We start from the raw sequence: 20323 nt of genomic DNA, 5'->3' as shown, positions 1-20323 counted from the left end.
ATTTTATGAATAAATAATGATGTGTAAGTTGCGAAAAAAATAAAGAAATGAACAGTGAACGTAAATATATTTTCTGATACATAGTAGTACTATAATTTAAAAGAAAATTTACAACAGAAGTGCCCAATGTTTAATGGAATACAAGCAGGCCGGCCTGAGATTTTATAGTATAAGCTGTGCAATTTGATAAAATATATTTTGGGGCTTCAAATTTAAGCTGTCATTTGTTTTAATTCAAATCTTTATAAAAATTAAAGAAATTTGTATGTCACTGGAAAGCATAAATAAATAAATAAAATAACGGTCAATATACAAAATTTCATATGTTACTTTTCATCAAATTATTATAATCCCATCATCATTAAACAATGATATAGAGAAAAATTATGTTAGCAAGCAAGGTACTCAAAGATAACTACAATGTAAAAAAGAAGCAACGATATCTTCTTATTGTTTATGTTACTTTTGATTTGTGTGTAATGTGTTTGTATAATAATTAATGTTCTTTGAAACAACAAAACATTTTATTAATATAAGAATGCCAACAGGAAGCTGACACGATGATATAGTATGAAAAACAAAATAAAAACAACGCCAATGAGTACAAGCACTTACCCTAGGACCTAACAACCCCAAGTTTTCATTTGGACAATGAAACAAAACAAATCATGCAGCAAATCGAAAGAACCACAGCAAGTCCCTCATAGCTAATCACATGCAAAAAATGGCAAACCTTCAACGCATTACACAACCGAAAATCATGCCAAAATAAATGAATAAGCAAATCAACGAACTTTGGAGTAGTCACACTAGAATGAAGATTAAATAATGAGTTATGAATGCATACCTTGATCCCATGTTGCTCTAGAACATGAAATGTGTTTTGTCTAACAAAGATCTGCAATAAATAATTAAACAAGTACATCATCTGATTAATCGCAAAGATGAATGAGTTGTGTGAATCGACAAAATCGTTGCTAGACGTGAATCAATAAATCGTCTGACACTATCAAGTAGACAAATCGTTGTTTCCGGATGTGAATCGACACATAGTTTGAAGACAACACCGATCGACAAATCGTTCCCATTATGTATTTATCTTTCCATTTTCGAGTTGATTAACCTAAAAGATTTGGGCGCTAAATGAATATAGCTAGTATTACATATGGATAAATATATGGGCCCTCAAAAAAGAATAGACCATGTTCATCGGTACATCCTGAACTCCCATAAGGCCGGCCATGAATACAAGAGTGGAAGACATATGCTGTGACACACATGTTACATTTGGTGAGTTGATAATCTCAATATGAAATATTTTGAATAAAATCGAGGCAATGGGTAAATAGCAAAAAGAAGTTAAGAAAATACTTAAAAATTGAGATGGAAAGAAGTGGAAATGACAAGAACTCAATATTATGGATAATGAGGAACATCTAAACAAGTTTAATATTGGTATGTTAAAACTTTGGGATTGGACATTTAGGACTTTAAAGTGATTAAAGAGTGTATACATTGGCAATAGCCATTATAGGTGTGAGAGCATTGAGAGAAGTAGGATGTTTTATTAGAAAAATGAACTTGATATCCTCCTTAATAAATGAAAGTTTTTTTTTGTCACATGTCAGTATCTCATGAGTTTTGACACTTGTCATTTTGTGATATTTTTGAAATAAATATTATCCACTTGTCAATTTTTGGTTTGTTTCAATTTTTAAAATTAAAGTGATATACTTTTATATATGTAAAGTATTAAATATTATATATATATATATATATATATATATATATATATATATATATATATATATATATATACATATATATGATATTAAATTGTAATAAATACGTTTCTTTCTTTCTTATTTTAAAGTTATATATTAAAAAATATTTTCTTCTTACACTTTAGTATTTAATCAACCCGTGTAATACATGAGTCTCACACTTAGTTTTTAAAATAAATATTGATATCCCCCCAAACATTGAAATAAATGGCTTATGCACAATCAATCTATGTTAATTGTATAAGCCTTAACTATGCAATGCCCTAAGAAATGACACCCGATATTTGTTGGGTTGTGAGAAGGTTGATGTTGTGTTCATCTCTCTGATACGGTGTCCGCCTTTCTAATATGGTTCTCATTGAGAGGATGCAATCTAAGTCAAGGAGGTAATGTACAAGAAATGATGATGTGTTGTTCACTTCTTCATGTGGTGGTCATTTGCAGTTGTCTGCTATGCTTAAGGAAGCACGAGTCATAAGAAGACAAGTATTGGACATGTGGTGTTGTTCTTCTAATGCGGTGTTTAGCCACCTGATGCAATATTAAGGTCTTAGTGTAATGTTGCAGCCTAGTAGCGGTACTAGTGTACAACGAAGGTGCATGGTAGGAGGCCATGCACATTCTTATAAGTGGAAGATTCTAGAGGCTTGTTGCATGGCCTCTTCTTATTAGCAGAAACTTAGAGTAACCTATTTATGAACTAATTATGGATGGGTATGGCCTATCAGAATTAGAGCATCCCAAAGTTTTCTATAAATAGGCACTTATCCCTATAACATTCTATATGCATAAGAATCAAGAGAGAAATCATTGTGAAGAAAGAATTGGTTAGTTTTAGAGCACATAGCTTTTGGCAGGTTTCCATAAAAGTGAAGATTCCTTTTGTTTGGTACCCATAGAAGAGTGTGTAAGTTTACAACTTTGTGAGTGATTTTATCTTATCTTATCTTCATGATTAATAAAATCCTCTCTCATTCTTTCTCGTTTGTCTGAAACGTTTAACTTGTTTTGTTGAATCCTAAAAAACTGGTGTCAGAGTTATGGATAAAGATGAGAAAGTTAAGATCAGAAAATTTAAATGTCACGATTTCGACTTCTGGAGAATGCAAATCAAAGACTATTTCTACTAAATAAGTTACATGAACCATTATCCAAAAAGAAGCCCAAAGCGATGAAGTAGGGGGAATGGGACTTATTACATCGGCAAACACTTGGAGTGATAAAGTTATCCTTTGAAAATAATGTAGGTTACTGAATATTACCAAAAAACTATTAGATGCATTGTCTAATATGTATAAAATCCTTTAACATCAAATAAGGTTTTCTTGATTCGAAAGTTGGTGAATCTAAAGATGAAGGATGATAGCTCGGTGATTGATCATGTGAATAAATTTAATTAAATCATCTCAAAGTCGATTTCAGTTGATATTGGATTCAAGGATGAAATCTAAGCGTTTCTTCTATTATCATATTTTCCTGATAGTTGGTCTGAAAGAAGTAACTGTAATCAGGAGTTTAGTGGAAGTGCTAAGCTAGCATTTGAAGGCATTAGCGATTTAATCTTAGGTGAGGATGTGTACAGAAGAGGTGTCCATGAATCTTACAGTAGTCTCCTAAGTTCTAAAGACAAATGAAGGAGGTTCAAGATAGGGGTGGGGGTAGAGGAAGATTGAAATCACAAAAGAGAGGTCAATCAAAGAACATAAAGGATGTTACATGTTGGAATTACAAAGAAGTTTACTTTTCTGAGGGAAACCCAAAAGGACTTTACTTTTATTCATCAACATTATACCAATTCAATTAGAACCTTAGATACCCTAATCCAACAGTTGTTATGTTACTTGAAAGGAACATTTGAAGTTTCCTTATGTTTTAAAAAAAAGTGGGGAAGGGTTCGCCAATGCAAATTTGGGTGGATGTATAGATTCAGGTAAGACCACATTGTTGTATGTGTACACGATCACGTGTACAATAATCAGCTTAATGTCTAGGTTACAAAAGAATGTTGGTCTCTCAACCACAAAGCAAGTTTATATATATATTCACCAAGATGGTTACCATATAAAGGTTGAGGCTTTGTATGGTTTCAACTCGCCTTCTAGAAATTCGAGGAAATAGGCATGGAATAGAGGGAGAGAGAGAGAGAGAGAGAGAGAGAGAGAGAGAGAAATAGAGAGACATACACACACACAAAGAGAAATAAAGAGAAAGAAGTGTAATTAAGTAATATGGTAGAATTAAATGGCATAGAAATACTAAGTTGTTCAAGCATTCAAGTGGGAGATTAATGGGTTGTGTAAAGGTTGATTGTGTGTTCATCTTTCTGATGTGATGCTCATTTAGAGGATGAAATGTAAGTTAGGGAGGTGTTATGCAAGAAATGGTGATGTGATGTTCACCTCGTGATGACATGTTCACTTGTTGATGTGGTATTCATTTTCTGCTATGGTGCTATGTCAAAGGAAGCACAATCCATAAGAAGACTAGTATTGGAGACGTGGTACTGCTATGCTAATGTGGTGCTACCCTTAATCCTCTATATGTGTTGCTACCCTTAAAGCCTCTAAATGCGATGCTAAGGTCCGGGTGCGGTATTGAGGCCCATTAGAGGTGCTAGTGTATAGCTAAGATGCATGGCAAGAGGCCATGCACATTTCTTCTAGGTTAAAGATTCTAGAGGCTTGTTGCATGGCATCTTATGATTGTCAGACACTTACAGTAACTTATTTATGAACTAATTATAGATGAGACAGACCCATCAAAATTAAGGAATCCCTAAGTTTCCTAAAAATAGGAACATATACCCATAGCATTCATTGTACACAAGAATCAAGAGAGCAATCATTGTGAACAAATTCTTTGAGAATTGGTAAGGTTGAGAGCACCTAGCTTTTGGCAAATTTGAAACAAAGTGAATATTCTTTTTTGTTTGGCAGCCATATAAGAATGTGTGAGTTTGCAACTTTGTATTGATAGTATTTTATGTTAATGTTTAATAAAATCCCCCCCCCCCCCCCTCTCTCTCTATATCTATCTATCTTTCTTTCTCTCATTCACCCATGAATTAGTCGATCCGACTAATCGTGTGAACTACGTTTTATATCGTGTTCATATTTTAAGGTATTTTGTGGTTTTCTAAGTAGTTTTATTCCACGTGTTTGTTGAAATCGTATTTCCCATTTGTCTGAAGTGTTTAACTAGTTTTGTTGAATCTGATCAATATATAGTTTGCAAACATCATTCAGTAGGGAAAGGTCTCTAGTATCCAAATCTTTTCAAAGTAATATTTCACAGTATTAAGAAAAGTGTTTATGCGAAAAAAAAAAATATTAATTTGAAATAAATAAATTTACCTAAAAGTATACATAAATCTCTGTTGGGTGTAGGTTGCTCTTTTCCCGTTAAAAGACAAACAATTATAAGTACAATCCTAAATAACCTTAAATGATGGATAACCATTTGTAAATACTCTAAAAGATGGGGTGAATATGACCCTCAATTTTCTAAAAGACAACCAATTGTAAGTACAATCTCAAACAACCATGTCCCATGGATAACTATTTTAAACAAAATCCATGAATTAGATAAATTACAAACATTGTAATTTGTAACTAATTAAAGGTAAATAAAATTGGTAAATTAGATTATACTTGTTCAATTCTTCAAGGTCATATACGAGGACAATGTATTTGTCTTTAACGAACTATCGAGGGTACCAACTGCATAACCCTGTCTCCATCATATAAAGTGTGGCACTCGTACTACATCTTGATTAAATAACTCATTTAGTGAGTTATTGAAGATGAGGTCTACATCACTAGCCTTTACTATGCCAAGTGATGGAAAAAACAAAACATCCGAATGCAGAATTGGGTTGTTGTAAAACGAGCACGGAAAAAGTTCCAAAAGTACACACCCATGATTAGGAAAAAATAGTTTTATCAAAACATGGATCGTAATCCCCACACTGAAAAAAATAATTCATCCAAGTCGGCCTCAAAATGAGTGATGACCTCTTTGGAAAAATAAGGTTGGAGGGAGTGTCTCATGCTTGACACAATCCATTTAGTCGCCACCTAAGATTTGTCACGTTGCATTAAATTTTTGCCATTTACTGGGTGTGGGTTGCCACATTTGCCATGCTTTTTTTCCCTAAAATTAATTTATATTAAAGATAATCAATTTAACCAAATTATTTTAAAACTAAAATTTCATTAAACTTCAAAGAAAATTACAAAAAACAAACCAAAAAAAACACATAGAGTTTAAAAATACAAAACATGAAAATTAACATTACCAAACCTAGATAGACCTAAATGACATCTTCATTGGAAAATTGATCGTCTAATTCATCGATCGGTTCTGTGTTAAGATCGATGTGGTTAACGGTCCAAATATGTTCCTTCAAGTCTCTATAAAGAACATGATGAGTCTCAACGTCATGAATTATTGCCCTCCTCGTCAAGTACTCCTCGTTTCCAACCTCAAAAGCTTGTGATGGTGGAACAATCTCGTTTTCATATATTCACATATTGCATTTCCTTCATCTTCGAGAATCATATTATGCAATATGATACAAGTATACATCACCTCACTCAGTATCTTCTCATCAACAAATAGTATAGGGTATTTAAGTATATGCCAATGTTTTTTAAGAGCGTCAAACGCTCATTCAACATCTTTTCACGCCTTCTCTTGAGCTCTCTTAAAATTCAACCTCTTGCGATCATTTGGACAAGGCATGGAATTCACAAAACAATCACGCTCCGGATAGATATCATCCACAAGATAATACTCGTACCTATATGACATTCCATTCACTTCAAAGGAAGAATCAGGTGCAGTCATGTTATACATGTCATTGAATAACGAATACATGTTAAGAACATTAATGTCATTGAAGGAACCAACAGAACCAAAGAATGCATTTCATATCCAAAAATCTTGTGAGACCACCGCTTTAAGCATGATAATTGCCTAGTTAGATAACCATGATCGCATCGGGTGTATTTGCCTTGATGTGCAATCGAAAAATTGCCCCATTCCCAGTAGAGTCAATCTAGGCTTCCTAACATTCCAGGGAAGCCATGCACATTCAAATGATGAGCATATAACTGTTGGACGTCACTATATGTAGGTTTGTGCAAATATCGTGAACCATACAATCTCATGACATAATTACAAATTTTGTGATGGCTTTGTCGTGCAGTACATTCGGACATCCTAAGATTATCATCTAGTGCATCGGTAGAAGTGGCATATGCTAATTGACAAAAGCGGCATGCATTTTTGAAAAGGAGTAAAACCAAATTTACCTCTAACATCTGCACATTGTTCAAATTATGGACACGTTGCTGTGATGTTGTTAACGACACGCAAAAACAAAGGCTTATGCATGTAACTCAAGAGAAGATGTTGAGGGAAATAAGAGGGTCTGAAACTGAGTGCCACGAAGATATCTCAGAATATGGAGTATAACTCCCCAATGAACAGAGGTAGGAGCAGTAACAAACTGACTGGCAACATGAACAACATGAGCAATATCTGGACGAGTAACTATGAGATAAACCGAACTTCCCACAACAGTGCGATATAGATTCAGATTTGACAAAGGAACACCATCAGTAAGAGAGTACCATGCATTGGTTTCAAGAGGAGTATCAACAGTCTGATTGTCAAAGAGGCCCACCCATGTAAAAAAGTCAGATATATATTTAGTCTGAGAAAGAATATACCCTTTCTTAGACCGAGCAACCTCAATACCTAATAAATAACGCAGCAAGCCCAAATCCTTCATAGCAAATCGATGAGCTAGGATCATGCTTCAAAGACTCAATACCACCATGGTCATCACCAGTAATAATCATCTCATCCACATATAAGGACAAAAGAATTCGTCCTGCACTCGAGCATCTAATAAACAAAGTCGAATCATTATTACTCTGGACAAATCCAAGAGAGGTAATCACTTTGGAGAGTTTCTGAAACCAAGCATGAGGTGCTTACTTGAGACCATACAAAGCTTTGCGAAGTCGACAAACTTCACCCGACTGGTGCCGAATTCCTTGGGGAGGAGACATATAAACATATTCATGGAGGTCACCATTCAAAAAGGCATTCTTGAAATCTATTTGAAAGACCTTCCACTGTCGAACATATACAACTGCAATCATAGTATGAACTGTCGTCATTTTTGCCACTGGGGCAAAGGTCTCCTCATAGTCAAAATCGTATTGTTGGGAATACTCTTTTGCTACAAGTCTAGCCTTGTACCGCTCAACAGACCCATCAGCTTTTTTTATCTTGTAATCTGAACGACAACCAATTGTATGTTTCCCAGGAGGAAGGGAAACCAAATCCCATGTATGAGTCAGATGAGAGCAGTGACTTCCTTAACCATAGTATTCTGCCAAAGAGGATCTAATACAACTTCTCTATATGATTTAGGTTCAGACAGATGATGGATGTTTGCTATAAATGAAGCAAATGGTCATGAGTATGTATAGTATGCAAAATCTAGAAGCTTGGTGGATTTGATAGAACGAGTAGACCTCTTGAGGGGTGGTGGTGGAGGTGGATCTTCAATTTCAACAGTCAAAGGAGCAGACTCAGGAGCCGGAGTTGAGGAACTCTCTAAAGAAGTGGCTGTGTCATGATCCGAAGGAGTAGGTGGCATAGATGGGTCTTTAGCCTCTATCTCCTTATCGAAAGGATCGATATGCAGAAGGTATGACTTTGTTACATTGTGGGTTGTAGCAAGAATTTAATAGAAATGAATATGTTCCAAAAAAGTGACATGCTAGGAAACATATAACTTCTGGGTCACAGGATCATAGCAACGGTATCCTTTCTGTCCAACACCATACCCAAAAAATACACAAATAGCAAATTTCAGACCCAACTTGCTCCTCTCAACATGAGGACGAAGAACAAAACAATTACATCCAAAAACTTGTAAGGCATAGTAGTCTGGTAGGTGACCATATAGCGTCTCAAAATGAGACATTCCTGAATTTAATGAAGTAGGGATACGATTAATCACATAAATAACAGTTAAGATTGCTTCTCCCCAAAAGGCACTAGGGACCTACGCAGACAGGAGCGATGAGCAGGCTGTCTCAATAATATGACGATGTTTACGTTCTGCCATACCGTTTTGCTGAGGAGTGTCAGTACATGATGACTGGTGAATGGTACCATCAAAAGCAAGTAACTTATTAAAATCATTAGAGCTATATTCATCCCCTAGGTCATACCTGAAGCACTTGATCACAACCAAATGTTGAGTTTAACAAGATCTCTAAAATTGTTATGAATGCCAAGGAAATCAGATATGTGTTTCATAAGATAAACCTGTTGGAATAGTGTCTAAGGCTGTAACTATATTCGGTTGTGCATGGTCCTTTTGGGTTGCCTTCACCATAGCAACTTGATAGGATGATTTATTGAGAGAGAATAAATATTATTAATATATTATGGGAATAATATAATGAATAATATATATGTTATTTGATTAATATAAGTCATAGAATTAATTAGAATTAATTTGGTGACTTAAAGAGATTAATTAAATAAAGGGGTATAAACTGTCAATTGTTTGATAGTTAAGCTTTAAACTGTAAATCCATTTGGATATACTATGGACGAATTCTAAGAGGATTAGGATAGCTAAAATCGTCCATTAGAGTTATCTAGGAATGGATTTGGATAGCCTTAAGAGAAGATTATCTGATAGGGACTTATCTGTAATCATTAAGGAATCTACAAGTATAAATAGACCCCATGGCATAGGGAATTCGACACTTGACCTTAAGAAAGGAACCTCTGGTCGAATTCCTTCCCTCTCCTCTCTCCCAAATCATCCTTCTTGCTTTGGTGTTTGTAAGCCATTAGAGGAGTGACATTTGTGACTCTAGAAGCTCCAAGACCTCAAGATCAACAAGGAACTCAAAGGTATGATTCTAGATCTGATTTAATGTTCTTGTTTAACCTAGTTAGTAATTAGAAGTCTTGGATTCAAAGCATGTTTATTAGAAAGCCTAGATCCGAGCATTAGGGTTTTGCATGCGCACATAGGAAAGTTCTTATGGCTAAAACCCATCAGTGGTATCAGAGCCTAGCTTGGTTTTCTGTAAATTGTTGCTTGATTAACTGAAACAAACCTGCAAAATTCGAATTTTTGGTTTCTGAGTCATGGACTCGGCGAGTCTCAAAGTGGACTCGGCGAGTAGGCCTGACTCGGCGAGTCCATCTGTGCACTCGGCGAGTCCAGGCGTCAGGAATGGCCAGATTCGGGATTTCTTTGTGTTTATCTTATCTTAACTTACCATAAACTAATTAGATCAACTTTAATTCGTTTTTCTGATAAATATAACTATTATCTTGATCTAATTAAAGGTAATTATCAACTAATTAAATATTTAATTTCCTTATATGATAATTAATTAATTATTTTAATTATTTTGGTAATTATCTTAAAAAGAAATCTTGAATAAATCAAATATAGATAATTAGGATATTAATTGTTAATTGGAATTATTTGTTATTTGATCCTCCATGTTTTAAATGTTTAAAACCTACCCTCATGTTTTGAAATTTACTTTTGTGATTAAAAGCTTTAATTTAGACAACTTAAATTTCAAACCCTAGATTTTAAAAGTTTAAAATACAACCCTATACTAATATGATATTACTAGAATAATATATGTATAACTAAATGCTAGTCTTACCGTTAGTAGGCCTCATTCACGAAGCCAATCTATAAGGTGGGTATAAGGTTGCGGCCTATAAAATGGCGCTTAATGGGTGTACACTCACACCCACCGCTTGCTTGATTGGTGAAGGGTCGTTAGCCGAACGGGTAGGATAGGGCAACCTCATCCTCTCATTAAAAGTATAATAAGAAATACAAGTAACTATACATACTTCAAAATTTCCCAATCCTAGTTACTTTAGGAAAAGTGAATTGATGCAATCCCATGAAATTACACTTTGCACCTTGCTAAGATGATTGGTGGAGCGTGTGTGGTTTACCGGCACACTAATTGGTTCTAAGCGAAGGTGGCAAAGGGTGATTCGTTGTTTATCATAGTTCAATGGAGCGTGTGTGGTTTACCGGCACATTGAATAGGTGATTGTTACAATGAAGGCGCCATGTGAATTTGCATGGTAATTCACACCCGCTTTGTGATCCTCGGCATCCCAGTCACAAACAAGAGGGGCATATCGAGATTTAAACATGCCATTGAATAGTTTCAATGAATCTCATCCGAACCTAGGAATTCTCAAAAACACTTAGGACTAATAGTTTAAGTTTCGTGGTGGAGAATTAGTGAATCGTCATTCACTTACCTTCAATTTATTTGCATATTAGACTACGGCATCCCTTTTCTAGTATGTAAATGTTATTGTTGGATCCTAGCCCTAATTTTCTTATTGGGTGATAATTAGGGATTCTTATTCTAATCTATCTTTGTCCTTTTCTAATTGTAGATGTCGAACGCAAACAACGCTGCTGCTAGTTCTTTCACGTTGATGAGCCTTTGCCAAAAGGTCACCTTCGATGGAACGAACTTTAGCGAATGGATAAGATACATTCGCACCATTGCTCGCTATGAGGATAAGGAGTATGTCCTCGATGAGAAGCTCGAGAAAATCAACCCCGAAATTGCTACTCCCGCCGAAATCACCGCCTTCGAAACTCATGAGCGAGATGCAACGAAGGTACATTGCATCATGATCGCCACCATGAACTCCGAATTCCAAAAGTCCTACGAGGACATGTACCCGTACGAGATGCATCAAGACTTATTGGAGAGGTACCACCAAAACGCGAGACAAGAGAGGTACGAGATTTTCACTAACATGATTTCCGCGAAGATGGGTCATGGAGAATCTCTTACCGTGCACTTGCAAAAGATGCAAAGGTATGTCGACCGCCTTCGCAAGTTAAATGTTGACTTCGGTGAGGATTTGGCGATCGACATGGTGCTTCACTCTTTGCCTCCGATGTACAATCAATTTAGGATGACCTACCACATGAACAAAGAAGAGGTCACCCTAAGCAAGCTCCAAGGTCTCTTGAGGGTTGCTGAGAGCAACTTCAAAGACAAGTCTGTTGCACCCACTCCCAATCCGCCCGCTGCTCCTGTCTTGGCTATTGGACAAGGGAAGGGAAAGAAGAGGAAAGCTTCATCGAAGAACTATCGCAAGGTGAAAGCCCGAGATGGTGCCTCTTCTAGTGGGACCAAAGTTGATCCCGCAAAGCCCTGCTCTAACCCGAAGGAGGCAGAGTGCCACCACTGCCACAAGATAGGACATTGGAAGAGAAGCTGCCCGGATTACCTGCAAGCAATCAAAGAAGGAAAGATCAAGCCATCTTTCGCAGGTATATATACAATCAAATCTAACGATTCTAATCATGCTATTTCTTGGGTTCTTGATACCGGTTGTGGTTATCACATTTGTTCAAATGTGCAGGGACTAAGAAGAAGTAGGGATGTGGAGCAAGGAAGGATCAATCTAATCATGGGGAACAGAAGATCGTCGCCTGTGACCAAGATTGGAGTGTATTCCTTAGTGCTTAGGAATAGTTTAGTTTTAGATTTGGACAATTGTTGCTATTCGCCAGAAATGGCAAGAAACATCATTTCATTTCATGGTTTATTTAGACAAGGATTTAGATTTTCTTTTAATAATGAGAATGGTTCTATTTTGGCTTATCTAAATGGTGTCTTTTACTTTGAAGCTATACCATGCAATGGAATATATGAAACTGTTATGATTGTTGATAACTTTGGAAATGATGTTTTGAATATTGATTCTTCCACTAGTATGGATAAAGCTTCCTTGTGGCATTGTCGTCTTGGACATGTCAACAAGAAACGCATAGCCCAACTCCAAAAGGATGGAGTGTTGGAGTCATTCGACCTTAGGGAAGATGACACATGCGAGTCTTGTTTGCTTGGAAAGATGACTAAGTCGCCCTTCACAAGTACTTGTGAAAGAGGCGAGGGTCTATTGGACCTAATACATACCGATGTATGTGGACCATTTAGATCAACCACGAAGGATGGAAACCGCTTCTATGTGACTTTTACCGATGACTATAGTAGATATGGGTATATCTACTTAATCAAGCAAAAGTCAGACACTTTTGAAAGGTTCAAAGAGTTCAAGAATGAAGTGGAGAATCAATTGGGCAGGAAAATCAAGATGCTTCGATCCGATCGAGGAGGAGAGTACCTAAGTCTTGAATTCCACGATTATCTCAAGGAGTGTGGAATAGTTTCGCAATTGACGCCTCCTAGGACACCGCAGTTGAATGGTGTGGCAGAAAGGCGTAATCGAACCTTATTGGATATGGTTCGCTCTATGATGAGTCGTGCTTCGCTACCAATCTCTTTTTGGGGGTATGCCTTAGAGACTGCCGCCCATATCCTTAACCGAGTCCCTACTAAGAAGGTTGCCAAAACACCTCACGAGATGTGGACAGGGAGAGCTCCCTCGTTGGCACATATCAAGGTTTGGGGTTGCGAGGCTTTCGTAAGACGAGATACTCACGACAAGCTTGAACCTCGAAGTGAGCGATGTATTTTCATCGGCTACCCGCAGAAATCCTTTGGATATCTCTTCTATAGACCGAAGGACAATGTTGTCTTCGTTGCGAGGAGAGGAGTTTTCCGAGAGCGAGAACTCATAAGCCAAGGAGACAGTGGGAGGCAAATCGAACTTGAAGAGATTCAAGAGTCGATGGATGAAGGAACCTCTACCGCTGGCACTCAACCCGAGGAGGAAACTCCGGTTGAACCAATTGACGAATCCTTACCTCTCAGACGTTCCGATAGAGTTAGAGTTCATCCCCAGTTCTATGGCTTTCATATTACTACCGAAGGGGACACGTATATTAGTGATGGTACACTAGTAAATCTTGATGAACCTAATAGCTATAAGGAAGCCATGGCAGGCCCGGAGTCTGTAAAGTGGAAAGAGGCAATGGATAGCGAGATCCAATCCATGTATGATAACCAAGTTTGGAATTTGGTTGATTACGTGCCCGGACGTAAGACCGTTGGGTGCAAATGGATCTTCAAGAAGAAGACCGACGTGGATGGGAACGTGCACACATATAAAGCGCGATTGGTTGCGAAGGGCTTTACTCAAACTCCCGGAGTTGACTATGATGAGACCTTCTCACCAGTTGCGAAGATTAAATCTATTAGAGTGATGTTAGCAATTGCCGCATTTCATGATTATGAGATTTGGCAAATGGATGTCAAGACCGCTTTCCTTAACGGAAAGTTGGCTGAGGATGTTTACATGGCTCAGCCAGAGGGGTTTGTGGATCCGAAGCATCCGGATAGAGTGTGTAAGCTTGAGAAGTCCATTTATGGACTTAAGCAAGCATCTCGCAGATGGAATCTTTGTTTCGATGAGAAAGTCAAAGAGTTTGGATTTGTACGAAGCGAAGACGAATCTTGTGTATATGTCAAAGCCAGTGGGAGTGTAGTAAGCTTTCTCGTCCTATATGTCGATGACATATTACTCATAGGAAACGACATCCCGACTCTGCAGGAAGTTAAGTCCTGGCTCGGGAAGTGCTTCGCTATGAAGGACCTCGGAGAAGCTTCTTACATTTTGGGAATAAGGATAATAAGAGAAAGAAGTAAGAGACTAATTGGACTTAGTCAGAATACTTACTTAGAGAAGGTACTAAAACGTTTTAGTATGGAAAACTCGAAGAAGGGAGAACTACCGATACAAAGTAATGCCAAATTGAGTAAGACTCAAAGTCCGAGTACCGAAGCTGAGATAGAAGAAATGAGCCGAGTACCATACGCTTCCGCAGTTGGCTCAATCATGTACGCTATGACTTGTACTCGCCCTGATGTAGCCTTCGCTTTGAGCATGGTTAGCAGATATCAAGGGAATCCTGGCAAAGCCCATTGGATAGCGGTGAAGAATATCCTTAAGTACCTTCAGAGGACGAAGGAATGGTTCTTAGTCCTCGGAGGAAGTGATGACTTGAAGGTGCGAGGGTATAGTGACGCCAGTTTTCAAACCGACAGGGACAACTACCGTTCGCAGTCGGGCTGGGTCTTTACCCTAAATGGAGGAGCAGTGACATGGAAAAGTTCCAAGCAGGAAACTGTAGCTGATTCAACGTGCGAATCAGAGTACATTGCAGCGAGCGAAGCGTCGAAGGAGGCAATATGGCTAAAGAACTTCATCGGTGATCTTGGAGTCGTACCTGCCATAAAGGAGCCAATGGAGATTTTCTGTGATAACGAAGGTGCGGTTGCCTTAACCAAGGAACCGAGGGATCATGGTAGATCAAGACATATCGACAGAAAGTATCACTTCATTAGACATCGTGTAGAAGAAGGACAACTCGTAGTTAAGAGGATATCATCAGAAGATAACCCAGCAGATCCACTTACGAAGGGACTGAGTAGGGTTAAGCACTTGCAGCATGCTAGGAGTATTGGGCTGAAGGATGATATTAGCATAGATTAGATAGTATTAGAAACGTGTAATAGATAAATGTAATTGACATTTGATGATTAAATAAAGGAGTTTTATTTATGAGTAATGTTACTATCTTATGTTAATTGTTTAGCTATTGTTTCACTTTGCATGTTTTGACTTCCAGAATAATTGAGATTATTAGGAATAATCGAATTATTCAAATGGTCCACAATCATTCATATGTTGGAAGTAGATATGAAAGAAGATTGTCATGAATTGGTGTGTAGAGTGTCTAAATGGTGTTAGACATAGCAAAGGATTGCTACAACGTTCATGAGTGCTTATGAACTAGTTTTGAGCATTGGAATAAACCCGCGCTTGCTGGAATCACCTTATGGAATAAGATATAAAAGGTGATCGCAAGACGATAATATCATATAGTCTTAAAACCTAGATATATGGTTTATTATTTGTTAATTGATTGTACATTGATAATACGAAAACGCATCAGTAACTTGATGTTATAAAACGTATTGTTGTGTATAGTTGGTAAATGAATAATTAAATGCATATAAGTCGAAGTTTATCTGTAACTTTTATCTAAGAAGGTAAAAGCGATATCTCGGCCGCTCGATGATTTGATTTGACTTATGTGCCGGGCCCGGTCAGAACTGAATTGATGTGTTCGATTAAGTTCTATGTCAAATAAATCAGAGATCGAGAAACCTAAATGCTTGACTAACCATTCCATAGGATTGTCAGCATGATATCTAACAGAGGACTGTACGTTCCCTTATCTTAAAGGACAAGATTGATTAGATCAGAGTCTTGAGAGCTACGATTGCAAACCGAATTGTACTTGTATAGTTACTAGACTTATCCAAGTGGGAGACTGTTGGAATAGTGTCTAAGGCTGTAACTATATTCGGTTGTGCATGGTCCTTTTGGGTTGCCTTCACCATAGCAACTTGATAGGATGATTTATTGAGAGAGAATAAATATTATTAATATATTATGGGAATAATATAATGAATAATATATATGTTATTTGATTAATATAAGTCATAGAATTAATTAGAATTAATTTGGTGACTTAAAGAGATTAATTAAATAAAGGGGTATAAACTGTCAATTGTTTGATAGTTAAACTTTAAACTGTAAATCCATTTGGATATACTATGGACGAATTCTAAGAGGATTAGGATAGCTAAAATCGTCCATTAGAGTTATCTAGGAATGGATTTGGATAGCCTTAAGAGAAGATTATCTGATAGGGACTTATCTGTAATCATTAAGGAATCTACAAGTATAAATAGACCCCATGGCATAGGGAATTCGACACTTGACCTTAAGAAAGGAACCTCTGGTCGAATTCCTTCCCTCTCCTCTCTCCCAAATCATCCTTCTTGCTTTGGTGTTTGTAAGCCATTAGAGGAGTGACATTTGTGACTCTAGAAGCTCCAAGACCTCAAGATCAACAAGGAACTCAAAGGTATGATTCTAGATCTGATTTAATGTTCTTCTTTAACCTAGTTAGTAATTAGAAGTCTTGGATTCAAAGCATGTTTATTAGAAAGCCTAGATCCGAGCATTAGGGTTTTGCATGCGCACATAGGAAAGTTCTTATGGCTAAAACCCATCAAAACCTAGGTATATCATGTATAATCATTTATAAAAGATACATAATAGGTTGACCCACCGTGGATACTGGTGTAGGACCCCACACATCAGAATGAATAATATCAAAAGGAGCAGTAGAACAAGACATACTTTTACTAAACGGTAAAGCAAAGAATTTTTCCAGTTTACAACCACTACAATAAAAAAATATCACAAGTGTTCAAATGACACAAAACATCACTAGATGCTAGAAAACCCATACGTGATACAAAGACATGTCCCACATGAGAATGCAAAAAATAAAAATCAGACGACAAAGGACTCAAACAAAAAGAAGATAAATCAATGATAGAGGCAGCAACAACATATACTTTAAGAACCTCCAAGACATACAATTCCCCCTACCCTACGCCCGATCCCAATCACCTTCTGGGTGTGTTGATCCTATACAACACATACAAAATAAAAAAAGAACACCCAATTACCAGACTTACACAACTGACTGACTGAAGCAAGATTCAAAGTAAGTTTGGGAATATAATAAAAATCAAGGAGAGTGATATGAGAAATAGAGACAGACCCAACATCCTCGACTATCATAGATGTATCACTGGCAGACATAACAGAGATAGATGACATATGTGGCAAAGAAGTAAATGATGACAAATGAGAAGTCATGTGATGGGTTGCACCAGAATCTAAAATCCAAAAATATGAGGGAATACCTGAGGTACTGGATGAAGTAAGACTAGAATGAGACATAGATGCAGACATGACAATGGGATTAGAGGCCAAATACTGTATGAAACTCTCAAAAACCTTGGGATCCAATGCAGATGGTTGCATGTTTCCAACAACTTCCATGTCAACTGCTGGTGTAGTAACAACAACAAACTGTAGAGGACGAGGTGTCCATGGAGGAGTACTAGAGGAACGTAGCTGAAACTTCTTTTGACCAGACATATTATGTTGTCCCGAATGAGCCTGACCAAATTTACCCTTGTTAACTAATAGTGGACACTGAGCTTTCCAATGATTTTTTTGTTTGTAGAATGCACACTCATCATAAACAACCCTTGGAGTTTGTCGAGTCTGATTAGAGGAAACAACAAGCACAACAGGAGTGGAAGTAAGAATGGAGGTTGCTGTAAACCCTTTATCCGCGTGAGACTTGATATGAGTCTCTTCAACAATCAGCTCATGAATAACATAATCCACTGAGGGAAGGGGGAGCGATGAAGAATCGTTCCACGTAGGCCTTCAAAAATCAGAACACAAGGCCATCAAAAAATGGAGCAAATGTTGTTCTTCCCTCCTAGCAATATAAGGCTCAAAATCTTTTAACTCTTTAGATTCGGTAAGAGCCAATTGATCCCACAAATTAGACATAGCAACATAGAAATCTTGAATACGATGGTCATTTTGTTGAAGAACACGAATATCATATTCTAACTGATAATGTTTAGCAAAGTTGGACTGAGTATACAGTCTCTCCAAGTGATACCAAACTTCCTTTTTTGTGTCATATTTAGCCAAATGCATACCAATAAACTGTGTAATATAATTGTTAATCCAAGTAATGACCTTGGAGTTATCAGTCTCCCAAGCATCAACCAACAAATCGAAATTCTCAGTTTGAGGCACTGAGGGTTTAGCTTTAGTCCCAGTGACATAGCCCCACATATTCTTCCCACGAAGGAAGTTCTTCATAACGTAACTCTAATATGTATAATTTTTTCCATCTAGTCGAGTACTGATTGACTGAAGGGAATCATCATTTCCAGTCATGTTGGCAATAAATAAATAACCACAACAATAGATAAGCAATCCAAGAATGAGAAGAGCAACAAACCAACGGAAGCAACCAATCAAACAACAAGAGATTGAACAACAACAATAAATTAACAACAACAACAACAACAACAACAACAAACGAACATCAACAACAAAGAAGCATCAAACAAATTGAAAACAAAAGTAACCCTAGAAATTTTCGATCCGCGCCATAGATGACTGCTACAGAACTTTCTAACAACGTATCAAACCTCCAATCTAATACCATGATAATATTGTCATATGATTATTGAAAAATGAAAAATATAATAACTACAAAAAAGAAAAGGAAGAACAAATACTAGTTAAAACAAAACTCTAATGGGCTAAAGCCTAAATGACCCATAAACATATGAACTAATAACATATAGATTAACATAGCTAAGACAAAACATTAATGGACTAAAGCCTAAAGGACTCATAAACATATGCACTAATAACATATGGGAATTTGACTTATTAAGGTAATTAAGTATTTCAAATGTTCACATATGGGTAATATTGTTTTTTTTGTACTCATTTACCCAACTAACTTGTTTCAGCCGTTCAAAAATAACCAACATTACCGGCTATTGTAGGTTTTGGGTGATGTGGCATCTACGTGGCTTGTACGCTACAATAGTCATCACCTACGTGGCATTGAGAATTGTTTACATTATAAGAAGGGTGAGATACGACAGCTTATTAATTAAAACCCTAGATCGATCGATGGCATCTTCTTCCTCATCCTTTTCTTCCAAACGACAAGACGAATTGCAATCGGATCATCCATGTGATTGCGATTTTCCATCTCGTGTGAAGACATCAAGAACCCCAGACAATCCTGGAAGGAAATTCAGAGTTTGTCAAAACTCACTAGTAATTCATACTTTTTATTTCTTCTTCATCCTTCAATTTAACATGTTTTATAAATTTCTTGAAGAATGGAAAAACTCCAAGCTGTAAATTTTGGCAATGGTTGGATGAGGATGAAGGGAGGAAAGATGGAAGAGGGCATTACAGGATGAAAGCAGAAGAAAGCTGCAATCTTACCTTGAAAATTTGTACATTGGAGAATGAAATCAGCATATGCAGGATGAAGATTGAAGAAGAGAAGAACAGGAATAAACAAGAACTTGACAAAGTCAACTGGAAATTGTTTACCCATAGACTTGCATTAATTTTCTTGTTTCTCTTGTATGTCAAAATGTTGTTTTAAATTATGTATTATGATGTAGTATGACTAAATTATGTATGCTTTTGTGATGTTTTCAATGAAAAAGCTTATATTCTATCATTGGAATGGAATAGTATATTGTAATGGAATGGGTATTAAACTTGGTAGTATAAAAGATAGTAATAAACATTGTTATGATTGTAATGGAATGGGTATTAAACTTGGTAGTATAAAAGATAGTAATAAACATTGTTATGGAATTGAATCATTGTAATTGAATCATTGGAATGGTAGTGTACAAAACTTGTAATGTTATTGTTAATCACTGGAATAGAATTGTTCAAACAATGTAATGGAATTATGATTACACTGTAAAGGAATTGTGATTACAGTTGATATTCTAAAAGTTGGTAATAAATTATAAATAATACAAATGGTATTAGAAAGATGTGCAAAAGATGGT

The sequence above is a fragment of the Lactuca sativa genome, chromosome 4 (assembly GCF_002870075.4).
Source record: "Lactuca sativa cultivar Salinas chromosome 4, Lsat_Salinas_v11, whole genome shotgun sequence".
NCBI lineage: Eukaryota > Viridiplantae > Streptophyta > Magnoliopsida > Asterales > Asteraceae > Lactuca > Lactuca sativa.
The sequence above is the reverse complement of the archived record's forward strand: the minus strand, read 5'-3'. Positions refer to the sequence as shown.